This window comes from Sorex araneus, chromosome 2, assembly GCF_027595985.1.
Source record: "Sorex araneus isolate mSorAra2 chromosome 2, mSorAra2.pri, whole genome shotgun sequence".
Lineage (NCBI taxonomy): Eukaryota > Metazoa > Chordata > Mammalia > Eulipotyphla > Soricidae > Sorex > Sorex araneus.
Genome location: NC_073303.1, coordinates 59,843,398 through 59,850,995, shown reverse-complemented (window position 1 = coordinate 59,850,995; position 7,598 = coordinate 59,843,398). Strand labels below are relative to the sequence as shown.

At 35.7% G+C, this 7,598-nt stretch overlaps 1 non-coding gene across 1 annotated transcript; it reads right to left on the bottom strand.

Moving 5' to 3' along the window:
* Positions 1-2,932: 2,932 nt before the first annotated feature.
* Positions 2,933-3,036, bottom strand: LOC129402865 (U6 spliceosomal RNA). Its single transcript, XR_008628899.1, has one exon. It is a non-coding gene; the product is annotated as a U6 spliceosomal RNA (small nuclear RNA).
* Positions 3,037-7,598: the final 4,562 nt, after the last annotated feature.

The following is a 7,598-nucleotide window of genomic DNA, read 5'->3' as shown; positions in this document are numbered from 1 at the left end:
CCTTCCCCCACCCGGGGTGGCATGGAGCCATAGGTTAATGCTCAGTCCAGATGCATTTCTGCCAGAAGCTGCTGGGTTCAAGGGTGGTTAGTGTACCTCTGGGATCATGGCCATTTAGGAGCAAGGAGCTGTTCATAGGCAGCAACTCGGGGCCTCGTCGGGGTGGGGAGAGGGGCCGGTTCCACCCCCCATCCTGTGACGCCCCATGTGTCACTGCTCTCTCTCTCTAGTTTTGGGCAGGGGCAGATGCTAGATCACTTATTTTCCATAGCTCACTTTGCATATCAGGAAAGGTCACTTCAGAGGAATATTCCGGTAGTCACATACTGGAGCCATGCTTGTAGGAGCTCATGGTTGCCGGGACTCCATCTGGAGAAGGCGGGGAGACTTCACCTGCTCCATCTGGGGTGTCCTGGAGAAATTGGCTCAGTGGGGCCTGGAGGATTCTCCAGTGTTGCGGTGCCTGCTGGGTTCCTTCACTGCTGAGTGCAGCAAGATGGTGCCGAGGGGCAGGTTGTTGGTGTGACTTCCGGCATCAGGGGCATACTGGCATGCCCAGTTTCAGTGCCGTCATGCGGTTCAGAGGAATAGTTCTGATAGCCACATATTGGAGCCATGCTTGTAGAAGCTCATGGTCACCAGGATTTTATCTGGAGAAGGCAGGGATACTGCACCTGCCTCATCTGGGTCATCCTGGAGATATCAGTTTGATATGGGGCCCAGAGAAATGTCTGGTGTTGTGGTGCCTGTTGTCTTTCTTCACTATTGAGTGAAAGTTATTTTTTAATCCAACATTAGCTTCATCTAGGAACTTCCCATTCATTGCTTTTTCCATAAATGGGCCGTATTTTCTTGTTTGCATATTTTGTATTGTTTATTAAAATGAGATTTGAATATTTTAATAACTGTAAAACATATTTATCCCTTCTCTATAGTTTGTTTTTGATACTTATTGAAACTGTTCTCATATGTTTACCAAACTGTCTGAACTCACTCTATAAAGTTCATATTCTTTGTTGTCTGGAGTGATTGAAGTTTTGCATTTAACTTCAAACTTAGTGACTATACAAAGATGACCTCTGGAAATGAGTTTTTTAAAATTTTTCTGGAAGGACTCTGTGTGTTTTGGAACATAGTTTCTACATAAAGTTATAGAGCTTCCAACTCAGTCTTAAATGTTCTTCTGGTATAGTTTGAAGTACAGCCAGAGGAGAGAGATAAGGACTTGTTGATTTTTTTCCAGGGCATGCACACACTCTTAGACATAAAAAGCCTTCCAGATTCCAGGAATATGTCAAACCTTTTTACATCCCCATTCCCAAAGTTTTTCATTTCTCATTCTTCTCACATCTTAGTTATTGTTTACCCCAACTGTTTTCGATGGTCATAGATAGCATCATCTACAAAACATAGTGAATGATTATGATAAGTGCCACCTGTATAGCCACTAAGTATTGTGGAATTCTGAGTTAGAAAAGACAAAGGAAGTATCTGCTCATTATGAAGTCACAAGGTAAGTGAAACAAAGGACTACAATGTGTGGTGCTGGAATGTGTCATGCATAAAATCCTATCATTAACTGCAATGTAAACTATGGTTCCCAGAATAAATTTACTTCAAAAGACTACAATTCTTTGAAAACTAGGCTCATTTTTCAGCTTTTGGTAGTAGTTGAAATGTCATAAATGCAGGTTGTTATCTTCAATATCATCAATGAGATAAGCAATGGGGAAATTGTATCAAGCCAATTCAAAATGCTATAAATTTTACCAAGATCCAGATTTTTTTCTTTACATACTTTCATCATAGATACAAGAGGATTCAGGTACTTTCCATCATTTTGAAAACTTGATTCTGGACATGATTGTCAGATTTTAAAACTATTTTCATAGAAAGATGACTTTTTTTGAGTTGCATACTCCACAATTTTCACTTGCATCAATTTTTAGGGGTTGGGCACACCTGGAAGTACTCAGGGTTTACTCTCGCTCTATGCATAAACTCCAAATACCAAACGGATATTCTCCCTTATAGAGATAACGAAATCATTTCCTTAAAAAATATTATATCATTTTCACAGAATTTTCCCAGGAGTTAAAAGCAGTAAAACATTTCTTCTCCTCATATTTTGATGGGGTTGGAATTTTTTTCTTATAAAGTTCAACCAGTGCCTTGTATATCTTTAATATTAACCCCTTATCAGAAGGGTATTGAGTAAATAAATTTTCCCACTCCCTGGGTTGTCTTTGTATCTTGACCACTATTTCTTTTGAGGAACAGAAGCTTCTTAGTTTAATGCAGTCTTGTTTGTTTATTTTTGCTTTCACTTGCTTGGTCTTTTTTATCTTTGAAGCATGCCTTTAGCTTTAATATCATGGAGAGTTTGTTCACATTTTTCTCCACGCACCTTATGTACTTGGATCTGATGTTGAGGTGTTTGATCCATTTTGATCTGACTTTTGTGAATGTCGTTAGAGGTCTGAGTTCATATTTTTACATATAGATACCCAGTTTTCCTAACATCGCTTGTTGAAGAGACTTTCCTTGTTCCACTTCATATTTCTTGCTCCTTTAACAGAGTTTAAATCATCATATATGTGAGGCTCTATGTCAGTAATATTCAATTCTATTCCACTGATCTTTTTGTCTGTCTTTATTCCAATAACATGCTGCTTTAATTACTACCACTTTGTAGTATAGTTTGAAGTTGGGGAAGGTGATAGCTCCCATCTTCTTTCCCCCAAGAATTTCTTTAGCTATTCGTGGGATTTTTTTTCCATATGAATTTCAAGAGCGTTTAATTTTTCATTGAAAAATGTCATGGGTATCCTTATAGGGACTGCATTGAATCTTTAGTACTATTCATAATAGCCGAAATCTGAAAAATAACCCGTGTGCCTGAGAACAGATGACTGGATTAAGAAACTCTGGTATATGTGTGGAATGAATACATGAATTTGCATGTCATACTTGCATAGGGGCCATGCAAATCTTCTCTGTATCATTCCAATTTTAGTATATGTGCTGCCTAAGTATATATATTGCTATATATATATCGCTGTACATATATATATGTACACACAATGGAATACTATTATGCTGTTAGGAAAAAATGAAGTTTGCTTATAAATAGATGGACATGGAGAATATCATGCTGAGTGAAATGAACAGAAGGAGAGATACAGATATAAAATAACTGCACTCATTTGTGGGATCACTTGTATCACTTGTATCACTTATCCTGTTGGTCATTGATTTGCTCAAGCGGGTGCCAGTAACATCTCCATTCATCCTTGTTGAGTGCTAATGTAGCCCAATGGCATCTGCTCTCTCCAGGAACACTAAGAGCATCAAACTTGACGAAGGACAAGTTGTGAATGCTTTTCCCAGCTTCTGCCGCATCAGGCAGCATGCTGCTCTTCTCTCTTTGAGATCTTCCTTTATCACTTCTCTGCACAGCTTTGCGAGGTATGGGATATGAAGCAATATTTGTGGGATATGAGGCAATATACCATATAGTTATAATTGTATTATTCCAGTATGTTTATTAATTAAAAATTTAATATTAATATTTATATATAATTGGGTTAAATAGTCCTATGTGCATTATTCTGGGAATTTCCTTCATGTATGTATATTTCACTCAAGAAATCTGTGTTTGTATTATATATTTTTAAAGAAGGATTTTGAAATTTATGTTGTTTGATGAATAAATTTCTGTAACAAATTAAAAAACTATCTTTTAGTACCTAGGTTTATCATGTATTATGTAGTCTCCATTTTTCACAAATCTCTTAGTAACCACCACAGATGCTTGCTTACTTCAGCCACAGGAGCAACCAGTTGATTTTGGCTCCAGAGAGTTTTGCATGTGTAGAGCTAGAGGGAATTTCTGGTTCCTCATGAAGTTTTCTGTTGATACGGCCACTGTGATTGGGCAACTATCTACTCATTCAAGTGTAACTGGGTAGACAGATATAGATATTCTGCTAACGGGAGACAAGAACCATGGCTAAATGCTTCTTTTTCCAGTGCCTTAAATACTATTCTAAAATATACTTTTATTTTTCTTCAGACCTCTTACGGGATTGAACTCTAGTTGTACCAAATGACATATGCAGAGAGAGATTTTGGTTCCCTCTTCTTCCTTGCTTACTTTTCTTTAATTTATAACTCCTGTGTCATATTTCCCAATAAAACACTCCTTCTTGGTTTCAGATACTGATTTATGAGAATCCCAGTACTAAAAACCCTCACTCTAAAAATAATCTATGAATAATATAGTGAAGAATTATATAAGTATAAAAGTTTAAAATATGTTGCAAACAAGTAAACATTAACACATTTGTTTACTATATATTAATCAACATATGTAGTATGGATTAATAAATGCATACCTATATTTATAAATGTATTATAAATTATATAATACATTTATTTACTATGCCTTAATAAATGTACAAAAATTCCACCTTTATTTAATTTGACCAAAGAACTGTAATTCAAGAATGTGTTATTGCAACTCAGTTATGTAATTATTGGTATTCAGTGCTTTTGACTGAACAGTACAAGTCCAATTGTCCAAGTAAAGTATGCTTTCAGGGCCATTCAGCAGACTGAGAGCTCTTTTCGTTGTTGAGAGAAAATGAATCTCAGCTCTGGAGATACAGAATACACTATTAAGTGCGTTTTCTATAAGTTTTTCCTAGTGGAAATCAAAAGAAACTTGGGTTTAAAGCCTTAGAATGATAAAACAATTGTGAACAAAATTCCATCACCGGTACACACAGAACTGAAAGCTTTGCCTAATGTGTCAAGTAAGAATATAATGCAGGCTCATTCTGATAGGCACTATCACATTGATTCACACGGTGCCACATGTTCACACTGACTGATCTCAAATCCATGCACTTTAGCACTTTGGCCGGCTCTCCTTGAAGATCACACATACTGCATTCATAGACTGAGTATTCCATATGCATCTTTTAGGAGTCCAATGCAAGAACTAGTTAAACTGTCTCCCATGCAATGAAAGCCCTGTCACTCCATATAATCATTGGTCCTACTTTGGCTAAGATTCGACACTTTGTTTTGCTGCTGCTGGAGGAGAATCCTGAGAAAGCTATTGAGTGACAGCTATGGTATCAGCAGATACCATTTGGCATCCTTAATTCATCTAAATCATGCTCAAGTCTCGAATTTTAAATGTTGGTTTCTTGTGGGGTATTTTCCCCCTGATTTAATGTGCACCGAATGAGAAACAGTAGAATAAGTTAATGAAGAGAGAGAAAAATATAAGAAAGTTTATTTGTCCTTCATAATGTAACCATGGCTAGTCAAATATGAAAGCAAAATAATTTATTATCTTATTATCTTTGTGATCAGATATCTCAAGAATGGAAAAATATCTTCATATAACTTTATCTGAACAAAATGAGTGCAAGAACTTTCATCAATATCTGTATATTAGCAATGAATTTGGAGTCAGAAGACTGGGTATCTGAATCATTGAAATGGTCTTTTATCAGTGTGTAGCTCATAAATAAATCACATAATCTCCTTATTTCAAAATGAGTGCATGTAAATATAATGTCATGTGATCTAGGAAAATTCTAAAAGACCTTATTTTTAAATTAAAACAATTTAAGGGAAGAAATATGGAAATTTCATGCCAAAATGTGAATAAAGCACAACTTGAAATTTATTATACATAAAGCTATGCCATCTTAAGGCTTTATGTATTGTTTTGTTTAACCAAAAAAAGGCCATTTGGTTCAATAATGCATGTTGATTTTTTCATGGGTTTTCCTGCAGAGGAAAGGATTTTTGACTTAGGTAAAAAGAAGAAAATATATAATAATAAAAATGCGATATTTTCACTTGAGAAAGACAATCTGTAGGCAACAGATGAAATTTCTATGAGAAAGCTATTTGCAAAAATGGAGAGGCCACATACTGTGTTCCACACAATAGTTCTACTGACTGGGGAGCTTGTCTCAGAGAGAGAAGTGCCGAGTGGCCCGCTGTGTAATTAAAGGGAGATGTTAGAAAGATTGAGAAGCCGCATACTGTGTTCACAGTGAACACAAATACTTTTAGGGAGATGCATTGGAGTTACACAACTAGTCTCTAGACTTTCAAAATAAATTAAAGGGTACCTGTTAATCTTTAGAAGAAGATACTTATTTTTCTTTTCAGACTTAAAGTGCTGATCCTTTACTGGTGTTTCTTGATCTGTTTTTGATATTACCTTACTTTCTTTTTCTTTCCGAAATCCCTACACTTCAGAAGAATAAGATTTCTTAAAGGGAAATCTATATTATAGACTTTTAGTACAGAGGAGAAAATTTCAATCAAAAGTATATCATTAAAATGTATAAATCTTCAAAGTTCACACCAACAGGAAACTTTGAGGCTATAACCAAAATCATAGAAATCCTGCAAAATCAGTATCCTTTGGGTAAATATTCTTTTCTTCTTCTACTTTACTAAGGGTCAATAGAATTCATATTATGAGGTTGCTATAGGCTCTGAAGAGAATAATGCATACTCTGTTAAGATTCCTGTTGAGTTTAAGAAAAGATAGTGGATATGGTATTTCTTTCCATTTTATTCCCATTTTATTTTATTTCCATTTTATTTCCATTTTATTCCTTGGAGATGTAGTTCTTTACACTCATTGTAATCATTCTCTCATTTTTACTATACAACAAGAATAATAAATTTTTTTCTGAAGAGCAAATTTCTACTCAAAGGAGTTTGGCAAACAAAAAGATCAAAAATAAAATGCAGAACCTAGGTGTAAAATGGTGAAGTGATCACATATAAATCAATGTTCAATGGTCTCCAGGTATAATGAGTTTGTGGATTACAACATCTCAAGTCGAGTAGGTCAAGCCTATGAAAGATGGAAGTAAATGAAGAGATTCAGTGAAATTTCTGATATAACCTTTAGCTCTGATACTGTTTATTGATTGATCTAGGGGTAGAAAGGTCTTCCTTAAAGGACTGGAAAATATTAGCTTAAGATTTTGCTATTTGTTTACACCCTTGGTGCCTGTGGTCAGTACAGAGTAGTCATTTCACTACTGTCCATGGGATTAATTAATATGATGAAATACAATTTACAATGAATAATAACTTTCTCCCCTTACTGCATAGTTGACACTTAAAAATCCAGCCAATGATGTCCCAATTTTCCATAAAAGACTAAAACTTGATTTTCAAGACTGATGAAATTAGTGGAGTCGTTCTCAACTTTGCATGTATATTTGAATCAATTTTTAAATAAATATTGATACCTGAGTTGAATTTCCAAATATTCTACTAAATTTGGTTTGGGTGAAACCCAGACATTGGGATATTAAAGAATTAAATGAGCAAAAAATTAAGCAACAAAAAAACTGGATATTTCACTCTCTGCTAGCATTTTGACTTTGGATGCTACTATTCAAATTTGGGCTGGAGTGATAGCACAGCGGCTAGGGAGTTTGCCTTGCACGTGGCCGACCCGAGTTCAATTCCTCTGTCCTCTTGGAGAGCCCGGCAAGCTACCGAGAGTATCTCACCCGCACGGCAGAACCTAGCAAACTACCCAT